The sequence below is a fragment of the Terrapene carolina genome, unplaced genomic scaffold (assembly GCF_002925995.2).
Source record: "Terrapene carolina triunguis isolate 2854851 unplaced genomic scaffold, T_m_triunguis-2.0 Scaffold714, whole genome shotgun sequence".
Lineage (NCBI taxonomy): Eukaryota > Metazoa > Chordata > Testudines > Emydidae > Terrapene > Terrapene triunguis.
In genome coordinates, this window is record NW_020665065.1 from 3,670,575 (window position 1) to 3,684,931 (window position 14,357).

At 42.4% G+C, this 14,357-nt stretch overlaps 1 protein-coding gene across 2 annotated transcripts in view; it reads left to right on the forward strand.

Moving 5' to 3' along the window:
* Positions 1-14,357, forward strand: part of MEGF6 (multiple EGF like domains 6) — a 238,803-nt gene that overhangs the window by 101,046 nt on the left and 123,400 nt on the right. The gene's annotated exons all lie outside the window — the stretch shown is intronic.

The following is a 14,357-nucleotide window of genomic DNA, read 5'->3' on the forward strand; positions in this document are numbered from 1 at the left end:
AGCCCATAAAAAGATCCAGATGATATTCACAAGCTTTCGTTATGAAATCACGGATGTGTCTGCCTGGGCTGCTGACAGTGAACTGTACCAATGTCCGTCTAGGTTGGGGTTTTTTTCCAGTGTGCAAAGGAAATGTTGCTCCTAACAGAATTTGACAAGCAAGCTTCTTACTTTGCTTCTTGCTTGGTGAATGGAGACCTTGGGGGAAAGGCCTGTGATGGGACTCTGACTCAAAGAAGAATCCAAGTGGTTTCAGTCAGTGTTAGGGAACTGGCTAGAGACAGGTGATTCAGATAATGCAGAGTAGCTGCATATAGATATCCAGACCCTCAGTATCTCAACCAAACTGCTCAGCCTTTGGAATTCACCCAGAGCTGATTACTGTGAGACTCAGAAGAATCAGGACAGGGCTTTGACAAGGCAGAAGGGAGCAGTCCAGTAGGGGATTGAAAACTTTAGGAACAGTTTTCTGTCAATTTAAAGAAGGCATCTGGTGTCCAGTTCACCTTACAGCTTTCACTCCATAAGTGAAATCAAAACTGTGGCAGTAAATCCAACACTGGTCACCTTCTGTAGGAGCTCTGTTGCCTAGTGTCTCATGGACTAATAGCTTTAAGGCCCAAAGGGATCATCTTGATCATCTAGTCTGACCTCCTGCACATTGCAGGCCACAGAACCTCACCCACCCACTCCTGTAATAGGCCCATAACCTCTGGCTGAGTTACTTAAGTCCTCAAGTCTTGATTTAAAGACTTCAAGTCACAGAGAATCCACCATTTACTCTAGTTCAAACCAGCAAGTGACCCTTGCCCCATGCTGCAGAGGAAGGTGACATATCCCAGGATCTCTGCTAATCTCACCTGGGGGGAAATTCCTTCCTGACCCCAAAGATGGTGATCAGTGTACGTGGGAAAGACCCACCAGATAGACACCTGGGAAAGAATTCTCTGTCTAGTGTCCCATCTCCAGCCATTGGAGATATTTGCTAGTAGCAGTCCTGAATATGCCATTGTAGGCAATCTCATCATACCATCCCCTCCATAAATTTATCAAGCTCAGTCTTAAGACAAGTTACTTTTTTTTTTTTGCCCCCTCTGCTCCTCTTGGAAGGCTGTTCGAGAACTCCACTCCTCTGATGGTTAGAAACTTCATCTAATTTCAAACCTAAACTTGTTGATGGCCAGTTTATATCCATTAGCTCTTGTGCCAACAATGGCCCTTATCTTAAATGGCTCCTCTCCCTCTGTGCTGTTTATCCCTCTGGTCTCCTTATTGCAGGTGGACTCCAGGTTGGATTAGGCTCATACATGAATCTGGAGTGACTTACTGCTTAATTGGAACAAGACTGGTACAATACCAAGCAAGGAGTATGAATGACTGGTGTCATGGGCTAATAGCAGATTCTATACAGTAATGAGGATGGGGAAATATCCTCTTGAGTAGGAGTAGGTAGGTTATATTACCTTGGTATTTGGTACTGGTGTGACTGCTATTGGAATACTGTGTCCGGTTTGATGTCCACAATTCAAGAAGGATGTTGATAAATTGGAGTGAGTTCAGAGGATGCAGGAGTCTGTTTTCCGCAGAAGAGGGTGAGCTGCACTCCCTCCCCAGGCCCTTTCTTTTCACCTTTGGCTCTAATCAAAGGGACTAGAACATGTTGCCCCCACTCCCAACCGATTTGGAAACTAAGACTTTTCAAAATACAGTATGGCCCACACCAGGCAACGATGTGGCAACAGACAGTAAGTACTTTCCAACCTCTGGGCCGCCTCAAAATGATTCCTGCTCAGTCAGGAGTGTAACAATTAGGCAGTCATCCAAATACAGCTATCCGCTATCTAGTCAGCCAGGCTGTCTAGCAGAATAGCTGCTAATGAGAGCAGTGCACAGTGACCGGATAGCAAATGTCCATGCAAGTTCGTTTGCTGATCAGTTAGTGCTTTGTGAAGTTACTTTATATTGAAAAGATATAAAAACTTTGGCTTACTTAATGGAGTCAAATTTCAAGGTCCCCTAACGTAGCGCATGGTGCTGGAGATCACGGCTGAAAGCATGGCAGGTGGTTGTTAGCTGTTCAGTGGCCAGAAGTACTTATTAGTTAGTGCTTTGGCTGGGCTATAGCAAAGACTGTTAATGTGAGAATGCCTCTTAGTTCAGGAGAGATGCCGTGATATCCAAGCCAACTGGAGGATGATGTGTTATGAGATATTGTTCTTTTAGGTTTTAGTACATTGGTGCCACATGGACAGGGCATATGTTCCGTACTGGGGCAACTCTCTTCTTTGTCCTGCCGCCTCATCACACTTCTGTGGAAATCAAGAGCCTGGGAGATTCTCCCTTTAAAGGTTGTGGTTCTGGGAATGCACAGATATGTGTCACTCCAATTGCTAGTACGTGCATAGGAGGGGGAGCAGCAGGCAAGCAACCTTTGTGCATCAATGGAACATGAACTTGGGCAACGCTGTGGGGAGGGCCCAGATATGTGAGGCAGCCCTGCATGTGTGTTTTGCCACAGATTCCGGGTATGTTGTACAACACTGAAACTTCATGATGAAACTGGTTCACGATAGATGTTGTCTCTCCTCTTGTCAGCGCTTAGCTTTTGGCCTGGAGTGCAGCTGATGTGTGTGGGAGGATGTTGTAAATGCTTTTTTTGCTACTATTTTGTTGCTAATTTGAACCAATGCCAAAGTGGGAAATGTTGAACTATATTAAATACCGAAGGGTGAGACTCTCTGTGGGTTCAGAGAAGCATCTAAAAGTGTGGAGTAGGAACTGGACTAGTGACCGGGTCTGGCTCCTGGGATTGCCAGTGTTTGCTGGTTTGGGCTGGGCAAGAACGGTCTCTCTCTTGGAGTTTGGTGTTTCCTCTTTCCTTTGCAGCTAGACCAGGGAGCATGAGAAAGCAAACCACCACCAACAAAGTTACTCATTTTCAGGCCTCATACAAGGGCTTTGTTTGAGTTTTGCTCCAGGAATCTGGTTGCCTTTCGTTTGATTTGAAACAGCCCATCCATCCCTACTGTTAATCTGAGCCTGGGCAGACATATGAACACTTTTCAGATGGAAACAAGAGACCAGGCCTTTTGTGATTGAGAAAGGGATAGTCCTCAAAACCCAATTTGAGTTTCACACGTATCTGAAATGTTTTCCATAACCTTTACCCTGTGATGTAAGCCGTACGTTTTTATTTGCTCATTGGGGACATCAACCAAATGCAGTTGAAAAAGCTCTGCTGTTTTTTAAAAACATTTTTCAGTGCAGTCCTTCATCTTAAGAATATCACATATTATGATGTGAACACATTAAACATAAATCTTTTCAGAAAGCTATTAATTCCAATGGGATTAGCAGGTCTATGAGGTTCTCATAATATCTGGATACAGATATAAAGCCTCTTCTATCCATGATTTTGATGCACAGTTTAAAATGTGATTGTTTTTCCAGTTTTTAGGGAGATTTTTGGTGTTGGGAAGCAGAATCCCATTAACGAGACATACTTGAGTCCTATCTCTAACCAGCACTGGCAGTCCCTCACTTGCTTCTAAAGAAAGTACCTCCAAGGGTTGAGCGCCTTTGGGCCCATTCAATTCTTGGTCTCTCTACCGAGGGACAGATTGGGTGGCACTTTTGATGTGAATTCCAGTCCACTGGCAACTAGACTGCGGGCAGTTACCCATTTCATATATGTCACAAGCAGCTACCCAGATAGTAAGGACTTTCAAGGGCTGCCTGCCTGAGCCAATTTGGAACCAGCAACGTAGGTGTGAAAATTTCTGTAACCCATCCACTGAGCCATCCAGCCTCCATCAGTGCTGATGTCCGTTTGGGCTTCACAGACACGAGTTTCACTCAATTAATGCGAGGAAGGCCGTGTGACAGAGGAAAAACTGTCATGACCGACGCAGGGGCTCGGAGTTGGTTCACAATGCCATGCACCCTGAAACACCTCACTGCAGCGCTCCAGCAGCTTTGCAAGCTGTGACGGCGAGCCTGCTCATCTGCGACTAAATTCAAGTCCATACATGTTCTTTATTTAGTAAGGCATTTGAAGAATAAACCATCTCATTCAGCAACATCCTTCCTTTGCCTTCATGAGGGGACCCTGTCAACTAACTTGCGGTCTAAGGGAATACAGCTTCCTTTAACAAACTTCAGCGAAAAGCAGAGGCAGCTTTTCTAATGTTGTTATTCAAGTATTGGAAACCAAGATTTGCTCCCTACTCCCCCTTTCTAGTGGAGCCATGTTTTGGGATACTCACAAATAACCCAGTTGGTGCCCTGACATGTGTGGTCCTCATTGCATTTGCTTTTTATTGGCCTGTAAGAATAATGTACAAAGACATTCCTGTCTTCCTTGAAGGTCGAGTTCCTTGATCTCTACCACCTCAGTGCCTAGGGTCACCCAGTATTTGCTTGAATTGTGTGTTTTAGAATGGGGAAACTGTACATTAATAAGGGGCAGCCATTGTTCAGGACTCAGACAGATGCTATGGACTTGGGACCCTTCATTCTTAATGCTTCCTTCAGGCCTTTTCACAAGACCCTATAAAGTCACTTATAGACAAGAGGTGGTGAATGTTAACGGGCTCTTAGCCCAGAGGCAGATGGAAAGTAAGGGTATTTTTTGTTATCAGTTTAACTTGGTGGGTTCCTTTCATCTGGGAACTTTGACTCTCCATAAATAAAGTACAAGATGTGCTTGAATTATTATTTTTTTTTAATAGTTTGGAGATTTTCATTAAGTATAGCAATCTTTCTTGTTGCTAGCTATTTCCTTTCAGTGAGTTTGCTGGTGAAAAGGTGTCAGACTGACGGTTCTGGAGTCTGTTCGCCATGTGGGTACAGCATGAGCAAGAGGGCAAGCTTTGCCATACTGCCCTGCCGCTGTGTCCTGACCTCGAGAGTATCCTTCCAAGGGATTAGTGGGCAGTTCAGTATCCATGGTCCATTCCCTCTATGGCCTCTCTGCTGGGACTGCCAACCAAGTGCTAATTCTGGAGGTGTTTTGTGGGATCTGGACACTTGTCTGCTAGAAACTGAACTGAGACAACCAATTGGTTTCACAGAGAATCCAAACAGCTATCTACTGTTAATGACATTTGGTCTGGCCATTACTGACAGCTTCGTTTGGACTAGTGACCGAGAGGTGAAAGCTCTCAATATCCCAATATTCATCCTCCACCTATCTGGATCCCCTTGTGTTCTCTGCCCCCAATTTTCTTTCTTTTGGGTGACAGGAATTCTTATTGATGGAGCTGGTATCGTCTCAAGCAACTTTCTGACAATCAGAGATTAATGAGGCAAATCTTAAAGAAATTTTAAAAATAAGCCTCCATCAAACTTGTCCTGAAGAATGTTACGGCTATTCAGATGTTTTTCAGATTAAGATTTTGAGAGAGCATATTATTCATCTGAAGCCAGAAGTCTGGTTGTGCAGCTGTAATGAAATGATGGCACTGAATCAAATACTGTCTCCAAATTATCTTGCAACACTTCCCTCAACACTGAAAATAAAATGTGTTGAGGTGGTGACAGTGGGTCATTTGTACCAAGGTGAAATTTCATCACTTTATAAACAGAGCAATTTAAACAGATATATATTAAAAGTCACTAGGCCCAGTGAAGGGGGGAGTCTTTCTCAGTCTTACAAGAGCAAGTAGTTAGGGAACCAATCAGCCTATTATTATTGATGGGCTGACCTGTTCAGATAAAACAAAACCAGCCCCAGATTTCATCCCACAACTAAAAGGATACCTCTACATTTGAGCTAGGAGATGTGATTCCCAGCTCGTGGAAATGTATCCACTCTAGCTGTGCCAAGACAGCACCTAAAAATAGCAATATGCCTATGGCGGCATGGGGGGGGGGGCTTAACAATAGGTGGAGCAGAGCTAGCGCAGGTATGTCTATGTGAGCTGGGAATCACACCTCCCAGCTCAAATGTAGACATAACCAAAATCTGACTCTCGAAAGCATTTATAGTTTCACAAAACTTCACTTGACATTTTGTTTTTGAATTCCTTATCCATTTCCACTTCCTGCTTTTGATTAGGTAAAGGAATGGAAATATTACTGTAACTCACACACCACCTGGGTGTGTTGTTCTATCCCATCTAGTGGCACTGTGACAACTTAGAAAAGAGAGAAAATGAGTTTGCTCTACAGCCTTAGCTAAGAGCCAGTTGGCTTTTAGCTCATGCAGTAGAGGCTTATGCACTAATTTCCAGAGGTCTGTGGTTCAATTCCGCCTGCTGATGACTGGGGTCTGTCGGCGTTACAAGTGGGGGCTCATCCGGGATTTCAACTGGGAAGTCTCTGAAGCTCGGGACACGCTTCCTCAGTTAGGGGAAGTGTATAACCCACACACCTCCTGGGTGTGGTGTTCTGTCCCATCTAGTAGCACCGAGACCACTGAGAGAGAGAGAGAGAGAAAATGAGTCTATTCTACAGCCTTAGCTAAGAGCAAGTTGGCTTTTAGCTCATGCGGTAGAGTCTCATGCACTAAGCTCCCGAGGTCCCCGGTTTGATCCTGCCTGCCGACGACTGGGGTCTGTCGGTGTTACATTACCATATTAGGAAAGCTGTTCTCTTACTTCCAAGCCTATAAAAATGGAATGTAATGAGAATTTCACAGAGTTTAAATGAAGCTGTGATGAGTATGTAATTAGGAGGTGAGAGAACTTGTTCAGCATTGCAGCTTGATGTCCGCGACTGAAATAATTTGGGGACGTTTGAAGAAGATGCTCAGCTTTTGGATGCTACTTTGAACTAGGCTTCTGAACCTGTCACTAACTGTTGGACAGTGCTGAAAGCATCACGCTAAATGGGCCGTTCCACCTCTCCATTGTGGCCACTTCTATATCTTATCTATAACGTGGCTCTATAGAAGATACATGCAGGGTGGATAAATGTAAATGGACATTTTTGAGTAGCCACAGGAACAAGTCTCAAACTTCTCAAAAACACCAGAAAAGAAATAAATATGCAGTTGAGCTAAGTGGTGTTTATGGCACACTTATAGGACATGGTAATGAAATGCAGTAAGAGAGGCCTATAGCAGAGGCTAGGAGGGTAAGCTGCTGCCAGTTCTAATGGTTGGAAGGAGGCAGAGAAATTTATGTGGATTCAACTGCATATGGAGAATGAATTTGAAGTGAATCCTGCACAGGTGCAGGGATAAAAGGGAAGTGGAAAAGAATTATGAAGATCTCCCAAAGCAGATGAATTCAGTTTTACATAAAACATGGTTTTCAACAGGATATGTTTGAACTTCAGAGTCTTATTCAGTGTGTGTCCCTGAAGCTGCTTAAAAGTGTACAGATTGTTTTGGAAATTTAACCATAGTAATATATTCCTTTGTAAATCCCATTCCAGCCATTTCACAGGTTTGTTTGAACCTCAGAGACCTGGGCTACATTTTATCGTCCAACAGATTCATTGTAGTTTTGTGGTATGAACATTGCAACAATGTTAGACTAGCTTGGGAAACGTCAAAGGAATATAGAAAGTTTCTTGGAAAATGAAATAAAAAAGTACAACAGTTAAATGCTTCAAAATCTTAATTGGCCTGTGCTCAGAGTAGACTCTGGACTAGAACAGCAGGAGGTGCTTGAGATTAGGGTTGAAGTATATTGGCACAGTTGGGTGGGTGGGTGGGTTTGGCTAGAATGGGAGGAGTGTTGCTGGCCAGGGTTGAGGGAAGAGCTGGATGAGGGAATCTAGACTAGCATCTGCTCAAGTTGTGTAAATACTACTAGTTTCTTTTCTGTATGAACACCAACACCAAAAGAGTGATCCAAATTCATTGGCATTACCTAATTTAGAGTCAGATTCTGTTACCTTTACTTGTTTTGAAAGTACCTTACTCTACAAGTAGCCCCATTGGACTCAGTGGGATTACTTGTGGAGTAAAGTGCTACTAATTGGCAGTTATGGGTATAAGAATCTAACTTTAAGAATTTTTAAAAGAGATTCTTTACATATAATTAGGAACAGTACTGAGGTACATTTAAGTCTTACTAAGGAAAGTACAGTAATTCTTGTTGTACTGGATTTATCTAGATTTACATCAGACCATTCACATTACTTTAATAACTTTGTGTGTGTGTGTGTGTGTGCATGTGTGTGTGGGTGGGTTTGATGTATGCTGATTTATCCAAGAACACTCGGAAGCTTCTTTCAAGGGACAGGTTTGCTGGAATTCCTGGGTACTTCCTGTATATGACCTTGGAAATCAAGAATGGGTGGAGCCTGTTGAATTAATTCTAGGCGACCCATACTTGGTTTCAAGGGTCAGCAGGGAATCTACAGAAGAAACACAGGAAGTATTTTATTTGCTATTAAATACTGTTAGAATTGTCCTTGATTATTGAAATGTAAAAGGGGAGGAGTGAACTTGGTTAATAAACAATAATTAAAAAATGCAGGGTTTTCTTAGAGTATCCTTCCATCCCAAAATCATTATAATTCTTTTATAAATTACTGTTTTTTTTCCTTTTGAAAAGCCTTTGTATTTTTCTGATTCATAGTGAAAAACTTCATTCTCTGAATGAATTGAGTAATTTACAACCAAAACCAATTTGGATAATTGAATCCAAAATCAGGCAACACTCACCTTACAAACCCCAAAGTTAGACTAGATTCAGCAAATCAACCCTGAGTTACGGCTGAGTTAATTTTTGAGTTGCTGGGTTCATTCAAACCCAAAAGTTAAAATGAAACTCAGGAGCTGTAAACCCTATGTGCAGGTTTGCATGAATCTGCCAACTGTTGCCTGCCTTTAGTGATCTTTAAGAGGTCTACTGTAGAGAACCACATAGAGGTCTGAATCTCATTGGATTTGCTGGATTCTGCCAAACTCTTCTGGAAGTCTCACAAATATATGTTTTCTCCATGACATTTCTGCTTATGGTACCAGCCAGTACCTGGAAATTCATGGGTGAGTGAGCATGAGAAAAGTACATTTCTGAATCCCAAAAGAGAATATTGTTGGAGTTCTGCAGTGCAGGTTCAAAAGCGTTTCATTTTACCAAACCAGCTTTCCCATCTCTACTTGTTCCCCTTGGGCCAGATAACCCACAATAGTACTTCAAGTTGGGCTTTGGTTTCTCAGGAGATGGATGGGCCACTGGGACTGAACTCTCCTCTCATGCTTGGAGATTATTCTTCCAGGGAGTGTTTGAAGTACATTGTTGGGTAACTCGCACTGCCACTTCCTGTACTGTTTTTGTTTGTGTCTAGAGGGTTTCTTTATCCGGGGCTGTCAACCCAACTCTTTTAATCAACACTAAATTAATCCAATACATTCATATATGTAATAATATGGTAGAGTAGCGTAGATATATCTTCTGATATATGAACTGATGAACAACCATAAATTGGAAATAACCATGTTCCATGTGAATGATTTTCACTGCAAATGACTGTTTGCAGAGTGAATTTGTGGCCATTTGGAACAACTCACTTTTGGCTCTTGGAAGAATCCAGATTCCTTTAAAAAAATGTAAGAAACACTGTACTCAGAATAGGCATCAAATTACCAGCTTTTACTGACTCTGGCATTTGCCCCTTAGAGACAGAATCGTTCCTTGAAAATGCCATTATCCAGAAATTGAACCTGATTTATAAACTGAGAAGGTTTTAGCTGGAGCAGAGTCAGTGAAAGGAAATCCTGGTGTGGTCAGGGGGGAATCATTTTGCAAGGATTTCGGTGATAGAAAGATAGTAAAGGCTATATCTACACTACAAGCTAGGGGTATGAGTCCCCTGCTCAGATATGCATACTTGCCACTATCCATGCTTCTGTGGCTACACTGCTATTTATGCTCATACTAGCTCAGTGGGAATCATCCTAGCTCATAGTGTAGAGACATCCTCAGACAAACAAATCTTCTCTGATCTATAGACCTGAGCATATCCTGAGTGATTTGGTTTGCAGGGTGTTAATATGAACCCTTTTAATTTGTTTCAGTTCTCCCCACCTCCAGCCCCAGGCCTGACTTTGTTACTTTTATTATTGTTAACATTTATTATTTATTTCTGGTAGGGTCCATAATCTTGCCACAGTAATATGGTGCTGTGCTAAAACAATTTTTGGAAGGATAGATAGACTTTTCTCTGTTGTCCCCCATATTTGCCATGATCAGTCAGTTAATTTCTCGTAGGCACTAGGATAGGGATGAGACTTCAGAAGACTCGTGGAAGTGGAGAGGATAGTTCCCAGGCAGGCAGGTTTGTGAAGGATGTTCCATGCATAGGGAACGGTGCAGACGAGGACAGGGACACTGTTGTGGGAGAAGCAAATAAACTGTTTCAAGGTTAATGTCACTGGTCATGTGGAATGATGGGGTTGGGGATTGAAACTCCAAAATCAAAGCCTATCTCAGCAGAAATGGTCATGTTTTGGGTAGAAACAATGGAAAATTCTGAATGTCAAATGTTTTCCACCTAAAGCCACAAATGGGTCAGAGCCATGCAAACCTTGGCCCAGGTTCCCCACAATGTCTGGGAGCCTCAGAGAAATCTATTTATGCAGCTGACCCAAGTTTCAAGTTTGTGGCAAAATATGAAAGCAGATGTCTTTACCATTGTGCAGTACAGCACAGCTCTGCTATTGGACATGGACTCGGTCCTCTTTTCTCTAGCGTATGGATCTCCGTTCCTAGCTGTGGGTCTTCTAGAGATTTAGTCCTGTGCTTCATGCTGCGGAAATGCTGTCAGTCAGGCTTGGGAAAACGATAGGAATTGAACATTGTTTTCAAACTCTTCCCCTCACCCCCTCAAATTCTTAAATTATGTAGGGTTCCGTAATTCGTTTCCAGGCTACAGGTTTTTCCGAATTTGATTTCTTAGACCTGCACTATGTTCTGAATTGTTGGGTTTATGTGTATTGGGATAGATCTACTGCTGCAGTAAGTGGGTACAGTGGGTTGCACCTCATGGTTTATAGCATCAGCCAATTTGCCTCACAGTCATGGTGCAGAGCTTTTCGACTTTTTGTGAGGGATTGAATCTCTGCCCTAAATACAGCTAATCACCTGGCAACATGTAGCACTATCAAGGGCTAGGCCCACAATGCACTCAGCAATCTAAATGAATATATGGACTGTATCCAGCTTCTTGACCTCACATACATGATTACTACCATGGCAGTTAGATACTGAGATTGGATGAAAAACCTGTAAAACTCCCCAAAAACCTCAAGAAATGTTGCCTGCAGGAAATTAAAATTGTGTGCAGTAGTATGAATGGCATATGCCTGCCAGTGCCCATGGCCCCACTTACTAAGTTCTGTTGTAGGAGATTTCTGTAGCTGCCAAGTATTCAACATCATAAATCAATTTATTGAATGGTGATTTACTAATCCCCCAAACCTTTAAGCAGACTTCATTATTTAACTAGCTAAGAAGCCGTCACAAGATAACAAATTGCTTCTCAGTTAACAAACTTTTTTCCCTATCACTTTAGCCTTTTGAAATATTTAACTTGCTATGTGTATTCTTGCTGAATTGCATGAGAATCAGAAAGTAGATATTTTATTATTGTTGTCACTCGTGGATGACTGGATCCTAGTTGTATTTCTGTTCCAAGCAAACACTACTGACCTTGCTTACAAGCATTTGATGTTTAGCTGCTGAGCCATCTCTCAGGGGTTTCTTGCAAAATTTTTCTCCTGTTCAGACTCAAGTGGAATTCACCCCTCTGAGTTTTGAGGTTTGTTCTGGAGTTTGAACAAGACCAAACATTCAGTGTGAAATGTAGTTAAAACCACACACTTTCACTGGTTTTCATATGAGAACTATGAAGAATTTGCAAGTTTTCTATGAAATGATAACTTGGCCCTTGTTTGCTCAAATTTAGGCCTAGTTTACTTGAAAGGATTTCAGAGCTTTCAGTGAACCTGAACTGAATTTGAATTTGTTCGGAAATACGAATACAAGAGACTTTTGAATAGAATTGGGTTTTATAACCAAAAAAAAAAAAAAGTTCCTGCAGCTCTGATATTTCACAAATGTGCAGTTACAGGGCCAGATTCTGCTCTCAGTTACGTTGGTGAAAACATGGTTGAACTTAAGTGAAGTGGGAAGTGGCACTGGATTTACATCAGCGTAGAATAACTGATTAGCTATTTGGAATGTCAGCTCAAAGTATTTACTGAAAACTCCTCAAAACCCAAAAGGATTTCTATAACTAAGTTCTTGACACCTAATTCACTGATTTTTTGGGTGGGGCATGCTTTTAATTTTTGGTGGTACATGGTTTACATAAAATCTTTAATGTAGTCCAACCATATTTAACAAGGGAAAGCCAGCAACAATCTCACTTTTGTAAAACATAATGAATTGTTTCAAAGGTGCATGATAACCTCCTGGGAATGATACACAATCTCCTTTACCAAGCACTCAAAGGGTCTATTAGGACTGACTCCAGCTCAGCTGCTTCTAGTTAGTTCAACTTCAGTAGATTCTGGTTTGATTTAGTGACCAACCTTTACCACTGTTTGTTCATGACACCTGGCTGCTGGTGACAGCTGATTCATGGCCATTCAACAGAGGCAAAATAAATCTCATAGTGCCATACTTTGGGGGTTGATTAGAATTCTGTAGCCTTCTTTACCTAGAAGTCCTATAATGCTATAGGCCCATGAGGATGACCAGAGGATCCCAAGTTCGTGATGGTAAAATATCAGAAGGTAGCCGATGCATCTGAAGAAGTGAGGTTTTTTTTACCCACGAAAGCTTATGCCCAAATAAATCTGTTAGTCTTTAAGGTGCCACCGGACTCCTTGATGGTAAAATGTTTCACTCTTTCAGTCCCTTCTTTTTTTTTTACTAAGTATGGATCATTGGTATCCCTTTGAGAGTCATTTCCTACTCTTATTGGTACTACGCAGTCACAACAATGGTATTTTTATTCAGTGAGTTTTGGAACAGCATTGGGAAGGTAGTTACAGGCTTTGACATTGGGGTAATTCCTATGTATTTGTGGTGAAAAAACAAATAAAGGCTCACAGAGATGCCAAAGGGCTGTTGGGTCCCGTTGTCAATACCCTTGCTACTATAGGATTGTTCTCTGCAGTATTCCTTAGGGCATTGCTCAATTTTAAATGAACCAGACAATGAGGCTTCCATTACTTCATTTGGGAGGCTAAATATAACGTTACCTCAGTTTTAAATTCAGGGTAAAACAATGGAAAGAACAGGACAGAATCAAAATGGAGCTAGAACAAAAGCCAGTTTGCCTACCAAGGACTACCGGGAAGGGAGGGAGCATGATATTAGAAAAATATACACAAGGCAGCTGTACTTTTGAGGAATGTTGTAAGTATTGTGATGTATCATCCAGTGACATCTTGTGACTGAGCAATCTTGACTCTCTAGATGGATAGTATGCTTCAGTGATGGAGTAAAGAGCTTTTATAGCCTCTGGTCGTATTCTTTGAGATCTACAAGCTTCAGGAATCTGTGTTAATCTCTTTATATCACACTCATCGCTGTAGAATCTGAATGCTTTATGGATTTTACCAAACATACATGGAAAAAAAAATGCTTCTCTCCCTCTCCCTCCTTGTGGGAGTTTGTTTAATTAATTGTGTGGGAGTTACTTAGATTATCTATCCATGATTTAAAGAGAGAGTTCCCTGTTGAAGAAAATTATGGTAGTTTCAAATATACTAGACTGTACAAACCCTGCACAACAAACCCTCAAACCTTATGAAATTCATGTGGTTTCAGGCTTACTGACAAATTTGTACCTCCACTCAGATCCATCAGAATTTACTAAGATTCACTATGAACCTTTCTAGCAATCCTGGGACTGATTTGTGGTTTTGCATCACAATTATGTGAAATTCACTTCTGATGTGAACTGTGGTGAAAGATGGTAATTTTGACTGAATCTCCCTTTGGGATTTTAGGTTCATTTGACTCTGAAACCCAAGACCATGCTCAGGAGCTCTGAGATAAAACATACAAATAACTAAAACACAAAGAGTTTAATCCAGGGGCGGGCAAACTTTTTGGCCTGCGGGCCACATCGGGTTTCCGAAATTGTATGGAGGGCCAGTTAGGGGAGGCTGTGCCTCCCCAAACAGCCAGGCGTGGCCCGGCCCCTGCCCCCTATCTGACCCCCCCTGCTTCTCACCCCCTGATGGGCCCCCCCGGGACTCCTACCCCATCCACCCCTCCCTGTACCCTGACCCCCCCTGGACCCCCCCATCCCCGATTGCCCCCCGCTGCCCCATCCAACACCTCCTCTCCTTCCTGACTGTCCCCCCAGGACCCCTGCCCCATCCAACCACCCCTTCTCCCTGTCCCCTGACTGCCCCTGGAATCCCTGCCCCTGACTGCCCC